General features: G+C 50.2%; 1 protein-coding gene across 1 annotated transcript in view; it reads right to left on the bottom strand.

Annotated features, from left to right (window-relative positions):
- LOC137417608 (vinexin) overlaps positions 1–10,146 on the bottom strand; it is a 361,763-nt gene extending 351,617 nt beyond the window's left edge. Inside the window, exon 1 of the mRNA XM_078776281.1 lies at positions 10,056–10,146. The gene's annotated coding sequence lies outside the window, so the exon portion shown is untranslated. The remainder of the gene's footprint in view (positions 1–10,055) is intronic.
- Between the last annotated feature and the right edge of the window lie 4,341 nt (positions 10,147–14,487).

Genomic DNA, 14,487 nt, shown 5'->3' with positions numbered 1-14,487 from the left:
ACAACGCGGTTAAACAAAAGAGTCCTTATTCTCAAGAGGTCACTGTAGCACTGGCGCGCTCCGGGCTGCGCGCCCAGTGTATATCCTGAGGCCACACCTACCCCTGGGGCGTGGCCGCCGCCCACTTGGTGCGAGGAATGATGTCACCACGCCAGTGGGCTTTCGTGTCCGCCACACGCGCCCCCCCAGAATTCCCGCGCACCTGGAGGGCCAGTTTGCGGGGCAAACGGATGACCCGGCCGAAGCGCCCTCTGGCGACCGGCAGCGTCCGGGGTGCAGGGATGCCAGCTGGGATGCCCCCGGCTGTATCCGGGATGGGTGCCGGACCGGGGGGCGGCGTGCCGGCGGTGCTGGGCAGTGCCGGGGGTCTGCCCCGACACGGGGGCCGAGCCACCGGCGGTGGGTGGTCCACGTCGAGGTGGGCCGGCTTGAGTCGATCCACCGAGACGCGGTCGGGAGTACCGCCGATGTCCAAGGTGAAGTATTTCACCCCGGTCTCCAGCACGTGGAAAGGCCCGTCGTACGGGGGCCGCAGTGGTGTCCGGTGGGCGTCGTGCCGGACAAAGACATACTCCGCGGTGCGAAGCTCCGGGGCGACGTGCGTGGGTGGGTGCCCGTGGTGCGCTGTCGGCACCGGGGCGAACCTCCGGGTGGTCTCCTGCAGCGCGGAGCGCTGCTGCGCCGCGGACCAAGGTGCCGTGGGGTCGGGGAGGAACTCGCCCGGCACCCGCAGCGGTTGTCCAAAGACCAACTCCGCCGCGGATGCGCGCAGGTCCTCCTTGGGCGCCGTCCGGAGGCCCAGCAGGACCCAGGGGAGCCTGCCGACCCAGCCGCCGTCGCGGAGGGTGGTCCGGAGCGCGGCCTTCAACGAGCGGTGGAACCGCTCGCACAGGCCGTTGGCCTGGGGGTGGTAGGCCGTGGTTCGGTGCAGCTGGACCCCGAGCCCCCGCGCGACCGCGGCCCAGAGCTCCGAGGTGAACTGAGGGCAGCGGTCAGACGAGATGTCCGAGGGGGCGCCGAACCGGGCGACCCAGGTGGCGATGAACGCCTGCGCGACGTCTGCCGCCGTCGTCGCCACCAAAGGCACGGCCTCCGGCCACCGGGTGGTGTGGTCCACCATGGTAAGGACATGGGTGAAACCCCGCGAGGGGGGCAGAGGTCCCACCAGGTCCACGTGCACGTGGTCGAACCTACGTGCCGGCACCGTAAACGGGGCCAATGGGGCCTGGGTATGCCGGTGCACCTTCGCGCGCTGGCACGCGAGGCACGTCCTGGTCCAGCCGCGGACGGCCTTCCGGAGGCCATGCCAGACAAACTTGTCGGCGACCAACCTCTGGGAGACCTTCGTGCCCGGGTGGGACAGGCCGTGGATGGCGTCAAAAACCTGGCGCTGCCAGCCTGCGGGCACGATGGGGCGAGGCCGCCCGAGGGAGACGTCACAAACGAGGGCCGTGCCCACGCCGTCGAAGGGCACCTCGGTGACGCGGAGGCCCGTGACGGTGGTCCGCAGGGCCTGGACCCCGGGGTCGGCGGCCTGGTCCGCCGCCATCCGGGCATAGTCGATGCCAAGGTGGACTGCGTGGGTGACGGCCCGGGAAAGGCAATCGGCCACCGGGTTGTCCTTTCCCGCGACATGCCGAATGTCCGTCGTGTACTTGGACACGGCCGCGAGGTGACGCTGTTGCCGGGCCGACCACGGCTCGACAACCTTGCCCAACGCGAAAACCAGCGGCTTGTGGTGAACGAAGGCCGTGAACGCACGGCCCTCGAGCAGATGGCGGAAGTGCCTGACCGCCAGGTGAAGCCCGAGCAACTCGCGGTCGAAGGTACTATTATGGCGTTCGGGCGGGCGAAGCTGCCGGCTGTAGAACGCCAGCGGTTGCCAAGCACCACGCACCCATTGCTCGTACACCGCGCCCACCGCGTAGTTCGAGGCGTCGGAGGTGAGGGCGATCGGTGCATCGGGTGCCGGGTGCGCGAGCATGATGGCGTTGGCCAAGGCGAGCTTCGCGCTCAAGAACGCCGCGTCCATCTGCTCGGTCCAGGTAACGTCACCTTTGCCTGGCTTCCCTCGAAGGGCCTCGTGTAAGGGGCGCAGGAGCTGGGCGATGCGGGGCAGGAACCGATGGTAAAGGTTTACCATGCCCAGGAACTCCTGGAGCCCCTTGATCGTGCGCGGGCGCGGAAACCCCTTCACCGCCTCCACCTTGGCCGGTAGGGGGACGGCCCCGTGCCTGGTGACGCGGTGCCCCAAAAAGTCGATGCCGGTGACGCCGAACCGGCACTTGGCGGGGTTCACGATGAGGCCATGCTGGCCCAGGCGTTAAAAGAGCGTGCGGAGGTGATGAAGGTGCTCTTCGCGGGACGCGCTGGCGACGAGGATGTCGTCCAGGTAGACGTACAAAAAATCCAAGCCGCGCAAGACGCTGTCCATTAGGCGCTGGAACGCCTGAGCCGCATTTTTCAAACCGAAGGGCATCCGAAGAAATTCGAAAAGCCCGAACGGCGTGATGACAGCCGTCTTCGGGATGTCCTCCGGCCTGACAGGGACCTGATGGTAGCCGCGTACGAGGTCCACCTTTGAAAAGAAGGACATCCCCGCCAACCGGGCAGAGAAGTCCTGGATATGGGGGACGGGGTAGCGGTCGGGGGTGGTGGCGTCGTTGAGGCGCCGGTAGTCCCCGCACGGTCGCCATCCCCCGCCGGGCTTGGGCACGATGTGGAGCGGGGACGCCCACACGCTCTCGGAGCGCCGCACGATGCCGAGCCGCTCCAGCGTAGCAAACTCGGCTTTAGCTACGGCGAGCTTCGTCGGCTCGAGGCGGCGTGCCCGGGCGTAGCCCGGTGGCCCGGCGGTGGGGATGTGGTGTTCCACCCCGTGTTTGACGGCCCCCGCCGAGAAAGTGGTCCGCGTGAGGGCCGGGAAACCCGCGAGGAGGCGGGCGAATTCGTCCGCTGCCGGAAGCGTACAGATGTACCTGGCCGGAACTGAACCACTCAGCAAGCCGTTCGATGAGCCGCTCCGTGAGCTGCTCAACGAGGCGGGCAGCGCGCATGCGAGCTAGCTGAACGTCTCAGCCTGGACAAGCCTTCTGCGCTTTACATCCACCAGTAATCCATTAGCACATAAGAAGTCCGCGCCGAGCAGTGCCATAGGCACGTCGGCCGCAACGAACGACCAACGGAAAACCTGCCCTCCGAACCGCAGAGAGAGACAGCGTTTTCCGTACGTGCGTATAGACGTACCATTGGCCGCAAGCAGCGCGGGACCTCGGCCCGCGGTTTGCTTGTCGGACGTACCGGCAGGAACGACACTCACCTGCGCTCCCGTGTCGCACAGGTAACGGCGCCCGGACAAGGTGTCCGTTATGTACAGGAGGCTGTTTGATCGGCCGGTGCTCAGTGCCACTACCGAGGGCCGGCCCGGGCGTTTCCCGACCTGCCGAATGAGCACGGCGGACGACATTGCCGAGCCTCGTGGCCGAACCTAGTGTGGAAAAAACACCAGGTTTGTGGCGAAGCCGGAGGCCGCGGTTTCCGCGGAGGTGGTGGGCGGGGCGTGGCGGCCGCCACGGGGCGCCCCTCGGAGCAGGGGTGGGCACCCGCAGGAGGTTCGGGCTCGGGAGCCGCTACGGCCGCACCGAAACTCGCCTGCGTGTCCAAAGCCGCGTAGAACTTGTCGGCCTCGGCCGCGAACGCACGGGGTTCCGTCGTCGCGGAACCGGCCAACGCGAGGCGGACTCCTGCCGGCAGCTGGCGTCGAAATAACGCCCGGAATAGAGCGTTCGGGGTTTCGTCGCCCATGAGCGACAGCATATGGTCCATTCGGACCAACGGTCGCGTGTCACCGAGCTCGGGGAGGTCCAAGAGGCGATCGGCCCGTGCATCCACTGTGAGGCTGAAAGTGGCGAGGAGGAGGCGCTTGATCGCCTCGTACTTGTCGTGGGCCAGTGGGTTCCTCAGGACCGACACGACGCGGACGGCCGCGCCGGCCCCGAGGGAGGCGACCACGTGGCAGTAGCGTGTCTCGTCCGCCGTGATGCGTCGAAGCCTGAACTGGGCTTCGGCCTGCAGGAACCAGATCTCCGCCTGAGCTTCCCAGAACTAGGGGAGCTTCATTGCTACCGCGTTGGTTGCCATGTCGGGTGGTCAGCGACGGCTGACCAGAACGTCGGAGTCACCAATTAAAGTGCGGTGCTACGCGCGCTTACTTGCTACCAAGGAGGAAGCGGACAACGCGGTTAAACAAAAGAGTCTTTATTCTCAAGAGGTCACTGTAGCACTGGTGCGCTCCGGGCTGTGCGCCCAGTGTATACCCTGAGGCCACGCCTACCCCTCGGGCGTGGCCGCCGCCCACTTGGTGTGCGGAATGATGTCACCGCGCCAGTGGGCTTTCGTGTCCGCCACAGTATTGTACATGCAAAATGTAAGAAACTTTCCCGTTTACGTTTCTGTTAGTTAACTCTGTGCAGCTCTGCAAAGTAAGTCCGGATGATATACTCACCGAATGCACATTCTTCCAACATGCCAGGAGATTGCATGGATAAGACCTAGAAATTCGAGTATTTCACAAACACAATGAAGATTATTAATTTCTTCCATTCATCTTATATATATGAAGAACATTTGTTTGTGTGTGTGGTCACTCCCCTTGCCAGAGGAGAGGATATTGCATTTGGGTCTGTTTGTTTGTCTGTTTGTTTGTCTGTTTGTTTGTTTGTTTACACGGAACGTGAGTATGCTTTTCTCTGCAACTGTTGGTCCAATTGATAATAACTTTTCACCATAGGAGCCGCTCCTCCTTTAGAATTTTTAAATGATAATTAGGACGTCATACGTCACGTGGTAAGGTGCCATCTTGGAAAAACCAAAAAGCTTTGCACCTCTATATCTCTGAAACGGCTCTATGGAAAAAATTGAAACATGGCTCATTGTCAAGTACTCCCCATGGGGAACAACATATATTCATGATTATGTCAATAATCCCTCTGATTCTCTTGAAAATCCTCTCGATCTCTTTGCTGATGGCTCCACTCTCTGCTGCTCCATTCCTCATCCCTCAGATCGGCAGTCTGCAGCCTCCTCACTCTCTGCAGACCTGGACAAAATCACAGACTGGGCAAACAAGTGGAACATGTCTTTCAATCCTGATAAATGTCACACTCTTACTATGTCTCTCCGAAAAGACCGAGGGACAAACCTACCATCTACTTTCTGAATAATCCTCTCCAAGAAATTCTGTCACTCAAGCTTTTGGCTCACTATCTGCCATGATATTTCCTGGGAAAACCACATTTCCAAGCTGGCATCCAAAGCCAGTCGCCGACTGGGCATCCTCCGTCGTGCGAAGATCTTCCTTAGCACACCTGAGCTCCTCACCACATACAAGGCTTTCATCCACAACTCAATGGAATACTGTTCCCCCTCTGGGCCGGTGCTCCTGCCTCACACATAGCTCGTCTTCACGCTGTTGAAACCAAAGCTTTCACAATCATTGGAATCTCCTGCGATGAAGCTAACTCCGAGGGCCTTTCACTCACTCACCGCAGGCAGGTTGGTGGTTTTCTGTCTTCTACTGACTCCTCTCTGGCGTTGCTCCCCCAGCTCTCTCTGTGCTCTGTCCCCCAAATATTCCTACAGGTCGCACAAGATCTGCCAGTAACCCTCCTCTGGTGAAATTGCCAAAAATCAACACTCTCTGCTCACCTTCACTCCTTCATTCCTCTTTACCTCTGGTACAAACTGGTACAAACTCTGGTACTCTGGTACAAACTCCCTCACTCTCTTCAATCCCACTCCTCCCTCCAGGTCTTTAAAACAGCTGTTCACCACCATCTCTTATCTTCCCCCATCCAAAACCTTGGTCTCTTCTTCCCCCGTTAACTCACCCCAGATCCACTTTTCTTTGAAATCCTGACTTCTTTCTTTCCTGGAAGTTCTAGCAGTGTCCATGTGTTTTATACCTTTCCCACCCCCTCCCCTCCCGACCCCCCATCCCCCCGCCTTCCCATGCCTCCTCATCCTCAAGCCCTCTCCCTCCCACAGATCTTCCGTTGTCCCTGTTCTCTGCTGTTGTGCTTGTGTGCTTCCCTCTCTCTCTCCCCATCTTGTCTCCCGCTCACTTTATTGTGTTTTGTGTGTCCGTTCTTTTTTTTTGTGATTGATGTTAGCTCTTACACGAGCCTCGATCTTGTAGACAAAAAATAAAAATAAATAAAAGTAAATAAATGTCATCGGTGCCTTCATTATGGCGTCATAATTAGACAAGTAGAATGCTTGATTCGATAAGTTTGAAATTGATTGAGCGTGGTTTCCCCAAAAATTGTATGGGCTAATTAAATTGATGACCTCATCGGTCACGTGGTTCAGCAGCCATATTGTATTGTTTGAACATAAATCTACGTCGTTAATAAACCATACAAACACAGCAGTTAATAAACACCACACAAAATACACCACACAAACATGTCCTGATGAGGGTCTGCAATCTCTGATTGCTCTGTCTTGTTCATTTATACATTAAATCGCTGCAGCAACCAGTGCAACCAAACTTTGGATGGCCTTCTCTTTCATCCAGAGGAAAGTCGATGGCTGTGCTTGGATTTTAAAAAAATCACCCAGACAAAACCAGATAATTGGCCTTCAGGCCTCGATTGGATCTTGTGCTTATACACTGCCTGTGTTTTTCCTGTAAATGATCAAGTAATATGTATTGTGAAGATCGTATGTTGAAGTTGTAGCGATTTGTTGTGAACAACACCTACTTAATTATTACTAGTGAGGTACCCATGCTACGCACGGGTGGGAGGCCAGAAGCAAACACACAATGCAGAAACTGCGAATGCTAAAGCATGAAACCAATAAATTCCACATTCCTTTAGCACAGCAAGTTCGTGAAGGACGTCCATGAAAAACGTACCCGTATGCAAACAAATGGGTACATTCATGTATAGAAACATCGATCGTGGGACCATGGCGAATCTGCATATGGCGATCCGTGAATTTCATGTTTAGAAAGTAAAAACCATCATGGCATTTCGTCATTCACTTGAACTCGATATCTCTTTTTTCATTCCAAACAGCATAACTCCTATCACAAATTAAATAGCATTAATATAAAAAATAAACTTTTGACAACATTGTTAATGTTTCCTTCATTGTAAAAACTACCAAGTCAACAGTTAAAACGATTTTGAGCCGATAGGTGTTACGGCCTTGGCAATATCGATGGAGACAGCGATATGCTAGCTTATACACCACCCAAATAGCTATGTGGAATTCTCTCATGTAGAGATTAAACCCACATTGTTTGAACTTTGGCCGAGGTCATTATTTACTTTTAATGATGTTTATATATGAATCAAAAAGAAGATAATTGGTTTTGGGTCGTCCTTTCCGCATATCTCGTGGGATTGTGAGTTGGAGAGACGACCGTGATGGCGGGGAGGGGGTTGGCACTCTCTCCAGCAGGGATTCAAACTATGTCCTTATAAAAGGTCTTGTCCGAGGTCATTATTTTTAACTGTGTGTTTTCATTCATCAGGTTGCGATCGGTGCAGCCGTTTGTGTGGTACCCGGGAAAATAACGTTATGCGGGAGTCCAAACCTGAAAATGCTGGAGACCAAAGTTGAAATTGGAAAAACAATATAGCCTATTTTACTCCAGTGGGTCCCAGGATTACCCACCCAACATTTCAATGTGATCAGTTCACCCGTTTTTGCGGTACCTTCAAACGGACGGATGGACGGACAGACGGACATTTGGTTAATTATAGTAAGATGGTGTTCCATGTGCGCCTGTTATTAAAAAGATTGCTTTACACAGGTTTATTATAACACTTCCGTGTTCAGGCCTCGAGTGAGTATGTTCTTACACCATGCCTAGGTTTTTCCCAGGAACGATCGAGTAGTATGTATTGTGAAGATCGTATGTTGAGGATGTAGTGATTTGATGTATTTAAGAAACAAAATGAATAAAAGAGGTTAAAATAAGGGAAAGCTGTCCAAGCGCAATGAGCAATGCCTAAGATTGGTAATTCATATGAAACCACAAGGCCAACATTCCCAAATTTGTCATGCAGGAATTATTTAAATACATACTTCATTGAATTTCCCCAGGCAATGCCAGGTACTTCAGCTAGTTATCTACAAGGTTGTTTGAACATATGGTCCAAGGGAGGAGGGAGGAAGGGAAAGCAAACACAACAGAATATGAAAGTTATAAAAGGACAATCCCCCATCCAGATGCAATTCCCCAAAAGCATCAAATTCAACAATTGCAACCAACCCCTGTTAATACACCCCAAATCCACGTTTTTCAATCTCCGACTTCATTCCTAGTAGTGGCCACTTGTTTTATACCGTGTACCCCTCCCTCCCCCAGCCCTCTCCCTTCCACAGATCTCTCAATGTCCTTGTTCTCTACTGTTGTTGTGCTTGTGTGCTTCTCCCTCTCTCGCTCCCTCTTGTCTCCCACTCCCTTTATTATATGTTTTATGTGTCCGTTTATGTTTTTTGTGTTTAAAGTTGTTAGCTCTTACACGAGCCTCGATTTTGTACACAAACAAAACCCAAAAACCTGTCTTGTTTACAATGTGAGCATGACCTTTGACTGGCATCCCAGAGGTTGAAAGTTCAAATCCAGGCAGAGCCAGCAGTAGTACTGATTTAGACTCTCAGCTTCAGGAAGTCAAAGTAGTTTCAGTAATTTCCATGCGAGTGTTACATGGTTGGTAAAAAAAAATACAGCTGGCTCATTAATGACCTTCAGGATGGAATCATCTGCCTGCCCCACCTAGTGTAGTCTACCTGTGATGCTAATCCAAACTATGAACGATTCGTATTACCTTCTTTTACTCCAGGATGTCATTCTGAATGATTATGGGGTTCCACCTATATTTTGTAATCTTAGCTTATTTGAAAAAAAATTACTCGACCTACATGGGGTGTTCAAAGTACTACAAAGCACTCTGCACATACATATTAAGGAAGTTTTTCCAATTATATATTTTTATAGGAGACATTGATAAATAAAACATTTTGCCGTTTCTTAGACTATGGTACATTTTAAAGCTCTTATTGAACGCCCCTCTCGTTTATTACGATTAAAGGCATTGCATCGGTCAGCAGCACCAGCAAAAGGCACTAATGAAGCCACACCGAGTCATTTACCTCCATGGAGATAATTTATGTAAATTCATATTGTGCATCAATTCATTTATACATGTACATTGGCCGGGAAAGAACCTTACTTGGAAGCTAGCTAGGTATATGCGATTCCAGTTGTCTCCTTTGTCGTAATTTATTCTATTGGAGCATTTTTTTAATCGTCTACCTTTTTTTTATATAAATCTTTACATATTTATAAATAAATCTTATAAATTTATAAATTTTATAAAAAAAAGTCTTTTTTTTATAATTTTTTTTTATTTTTAATTTATACATTTTTCATACATTTATTTTAGAAACATGCTTTTTATAAATGAATTTTTTTTTTTTTCTGCAACATACAAACACTTAAATTAATAAATATTCCCCCACATTGGCCGTTGCACCACCAGGCACGCTTTTACCATGACGGGTGTTATCATAGCAACGTGTACCTGATGTAGGCTGTATCGACACGCCGATGTGCATGAGCAAAGCAACCAGAAAATTACAACTATCAATTGCAAAATAATTTTGAATTCTCGTGCAAACACCAATGTTTTGAAAGTGCATATCCCTCCCTTGAGCTCGGTGTACGGTGAAAGCGGCGGGAACACGGGGAAGTGGTTGTGAAGGGGTTGGGGGAAAAGGGGGACAAAGCAGTGGTCTTTGGGGGCAGCACGATGCGGGGTGGTGGACAAAGATAACAACAACAAAGAAACATCAGCACAAGCGATGCAAACCAAAGAATAAACATACGAATGATGACGCAATAGCAACGTACCTGCAAATAAGGTACAAAAACCAAGCTCGTCTACGATGGCGCCCATAAACACACAGTTATCGGCGACGAAATTCAAAGTGCATGCGATGCGCGCCGACTATCCTCGAACGAGCATCGGGTCCACCTTCTGGCATGAGTATCCCAGCAACGATGGCTCCCGCGACGCTTCCGCAGTACGCAGCACCTGCGGACACGGCGCAGCACCCGCACGCCCCCGCCATCCTCGGGCGATACCCCTCCCTCCCGCCCGCGGACTGAGGGACGGCGAGGGTCTGCAGGGAGTATGAGGCAGGTGACGCTCTCGCACCGTGTTCCCCGTTCCCAAGAACCGTCTTGATGGCGTTCCTGACTGAAATCCCTGATGGCGCCGCGCGGGGCGCTCAGGAGTCCCAGCAAACCGAAACGGCGTCACTAATTCATATTGTGTGATGATTTTACATTTGACGGAATAGGAACATTCCCGCTGCACGTCACATTCTTCTTCTTCATCTGTAACCACCTCAATTATTCCCACGTTCTTCTGGGGTTAGCCGAGGGAGGTTTTTCCTCCAAGTCTTTCACGAACCTCCTGGCCAGGCCTGACGTTCGACTAAGTCGAATGGGTTTGGGCAGGAATTTGCAATTTTGTCAGGGTGCCGGCGATAGTTCACCTACTCTTCGCGAAGGACACCGTAGGATCTTTAACGTCCATCAACTAATACCGGTAGACGAGAACGCCAGTTTAAAGTTCATCCGAGGGCCGGCACACACATTGATTAACAGTTAACTAGATGGTATTCATAGAATAATTACCCGTGCAATCAACTTGGTGTGAGCCAACTCTTCTATTTTTAAAGATTTTTATTTGATCCAATATGGTTGCCAGACCACGTCACCAATGACATCATCATTAACATATCTTATTCCCCTTGTGGAGCACTGTCTTGGCCAAAATATTGGCACCCTTGCACATTTTTCAAATATTGTAATATTTCTTCCAGAAAATTGTTGAAATTAAGAAATCTTTTGGAATCCACACATGTATTTCTTTGCTTTGCAGTGGAACAAAACAAAAAAAAGCTGAAACAAATTAATAAATACAGTATTAGCTTATTCCGCACAGAAATCCTAAAATGGCCCGGACAATATTATTGGTACCTTTGAGAAGTTGTTAGAAATAATTAGATTTCAAGTAGGTGATTCTCCTTTACTTTGGAATTTAACTCACCTGTGGTGAGTTGCAGGTGCCAATAACATAAAAATCACTCATTCAACCGGTTTGAATAGAGAAAAGGAGTCATTCTGCTGTTTTGTGTCACTGTCATGGAGAAAAGAAAGAAAACCAGAGAATTGTCTGTGGAGGTCAGACACAAGATTGTAGCCAAGCATGGACATTGGACAATCTCAAGGCTGCAAGACCATCTCCAGAGACCTTGATGTTCCTATGTCCACCGTACGCAATGTTATCAGGAAGTTAAAGGCCCATGGCACTGGAACAAACCTCCCTGGACATGGCCGCAAGAGAAAACTTGATCATAGATTGCAGCGAAGGATTGCTCAAATCGTGGAGAAAGCACCTCGATCAACTGCCAAACAGATTCAAGCTGACCTTCAGACACAAGGTACGACAGTTTCAACTCGCAACATCCATCACCCAACTTAATGAAATGGGGTTCTATGGTAGGAGACCCAGGCTGAGAGAGAGACATAAGAAAGCCTGACTGGAGTTTTCCAAAACACACCTGAACAACCCAAAATCCTTCTGGGAGAATGTCCTGTGGACAGATGAGACCAAATTAGAGCTTTTTGGTAAAGCACATCATCTTTTTGTTTACAGAAAACAAAATGAAGCATTCAAAGAAAAGAATACCTTCCCTACAGTCAAAGATGGAGGAAGGAAGTTCAGTGATGTTTTGGGGTTGCTGTGCTGCTTCTGGCCCTGGATGCCTTGAATGTGTGCATGGCATCATTAAATCAGGAGATTACCAAGGCATTTTGGAGCGCAATGTTGAACCCAGTGTCAGAAAGATTGGTTTTTAGTCAATGGTCATGGGTCTTGCAGCAGGACAATTACCCCAAACACACTTCAAAAAGCACCCAGGAATGGTTCAAGAGAAAACGCTGGACTGTTCTGAAGTGACCAGCAATGAGTCCAGATCTAAATCCCATTGAACACCTGTGGGGAGATCTGAAAACAGCAGTTTGGAGAAGGCACCCTTCAAATCTGGAAGAACTGGAGCAGTTTGCAAAAGAAGAGTGGGCCAAACTGCCAGTAGAGGGGTGTAGGAAGCTCATTCATGGCTATAGGAAGCGCTTGATTACAGTATCCAAAGTCTGTGCTACCAAATATTAAGTCTCAGGTGTCAATAATTTTGTCAATGCCATTTCGTTTTATTTTCTGATTTTAAAGGATATATTAAGTTCTCAATCAAAAACAAAGGTTCTGTAATATTAACAGTGAAATGAAGAATTGTGGAGACCAAATACTTTTGTTAATTTCAACTCATTTTTAGAGACAATTGTGAGTTATTTGAAAAAGTGCAAGAGTGTCAATATTTTTGGCCACGACTGTACTTGACAATGAACCATGTTTAATTTCTTTTTCAGAGCGTTTTCGGAGATATAGAGGTCCAAGGTTTTTCCAAGATGGCGTCCTTACCACGTGATTTATGATGTCGTAATTATAACTATAAAATTATACAGGAGTCACTCCTTTCAGTCAGATGGCTTCGTGCTATATTTCAAGATTACCGTTACCGGGCGGATAAAAGCACAATTTTTGGCACGACGCTCCCTTACGGCCTATTAGTTAATGTTAGCCTAGGAGCCCTCCTGAGTTTAAAAAAAAATTCTGCATTTCAAAAAAACATTAAAATATATATATATTGTTTGTTTTGAGTCTGCCACGGCTTGGAGAAACGATATGCAGAAGAAGAGTCCTACTTTCATGTACTGGGACCTGATCATGAAATATCAAACCCTCATTCTCATCTTCATCAGGGCTCGCAGAAAGGAAAATTTCCCTCCAGATGTGGAAGTCTTGGAGGAACTCACACCACTGTTCTTTGCCTTGGATCATGTGAACTACTCACGGTGGATGCCTGTCCACATCAGGGACATGAAGTCCTTGCCTGAAACTGTCAAGGATGAGTGTGAGAAGTGTTCTCACTGGGTCCTTTCCAAGACCACCAACAAGTTCTCTACTATCCCATTTGATCAGGCTCACGAGCAGGAGAACAAGATTGTGAAAGGTTCGGGTGGTGCTGTTGGGCTCACAGAAAACCCTGTTGCTTTTCGATGATGGATGCTCTCGGGGCCAGAGATGGCCAGACTGCTGAAGCAGTTTGAGGAAGAATACCTTCCTGATAATGACATGGAGATCCCAAAAAACTTCCAGCACCATGAGCAGGGTCTCTCAACACAGAAGATTTTCCAGAGACAGGTTTCCAGCCTCTCCGAAACCATCAGACGAATGGGAAATCCATTATTGGATGATTTCCTAGATCTAGTAACTCTCGACAGTCGCAACTGCACAGACGAATCAGTGGTAGCCGCAGTGCGCACCTTGGATGATACAGGCAAGAAATAGTACCAGGAATTTGTCAAGAATGTGCTTGATGTGCGCAGCCATTCTATCCATAACCCAATCAAGAGGAATTCTCTAGTGCTCTTCATGAAACCTCAACGCAAGGCAATATCTAAGCATGGGAAGAAGATCAAAGTGCTTCAGAACAATGTTGCACTCTTTGCCCAGCTATATATATCTATGCAGAACCGGGATGGTGACTTGGCCGACTTCTTTGCACATGAAATACAGTCCTTCCCTCCTTCCCTCTCAGACTTTGGCAAGCTTCATTTACCAAACACGATGTCTGACCTGCTGCAATGTCTTGAGCAGCCTGTGCAATCAGAGCCACCTTCAACTTACGACTGCAAAGTCCTGGAAGGTGCTGTCATCGTCCACTGCCTGCCCACTACCAGCATCAGCATTTTCCATGAGGATGCAGACAGGGTATTCATCCCTTACCTGGAGAAGCAGCTGCAGGCTGCCACGAGATTGGATGGTGTGTGGGACACCCACCAAGGATGTGCTACTCCAACATGTCCGACGCGCAGTGTATCAAGCAAGAATCTGGACGACCAGCACACAAACACAGCTAGTGGTTCCTTCTCCACAGGATTTTGCCTGGACCAAGGTATCACAGTCATGGATACCAGTTTGGGTGACAATTCCAGAGGTTTCCAGATCGTGCAGGGAGCTGATCAAATGCTCCTGCAAAGGAGAATGCTCTAGCTGCAAATGTGGCAAAGCAAATCTGGACTGCTCACCACTTTGCAAGTGCAAATGTACTCCATAGAGCATTGCACACTGTGTGTTACTGCAAGAGACATCACAGGACAATGCCACAAACTTTGTAAGAAACTGTGACTGTTATTATGAACAAATTGCATTCCAACTCAACTCCATGAAATGGCCTACTATTGTCTCCGTAGTGTGAGAGAGTAAGGGAAATTGAGAACTACTTGGAGACCTACGAATAAAGCATAGAGATGTTATTTGCTTGAAAATTGAGTTT

This window comes from Myxine glutinosa, chromosome 4 (genome assembly GCF_964187855.1).
Source record: "Myxine glutinosa chromosome 4, kmMyxGlut1.1, whole genome shotgun sequence".
Taxonomy (NCBI): Eukaryota; Metazoa; Chordata; class Myxini; order Myxiniformes; family Myxinidae; genus Myxine; species Myxine glutinosa.
The sequence above is the reverse complement of the archived record's forward strand: the minus strand, read 5'-3'. Positions and strand labels throughout refer to the sequence as shown.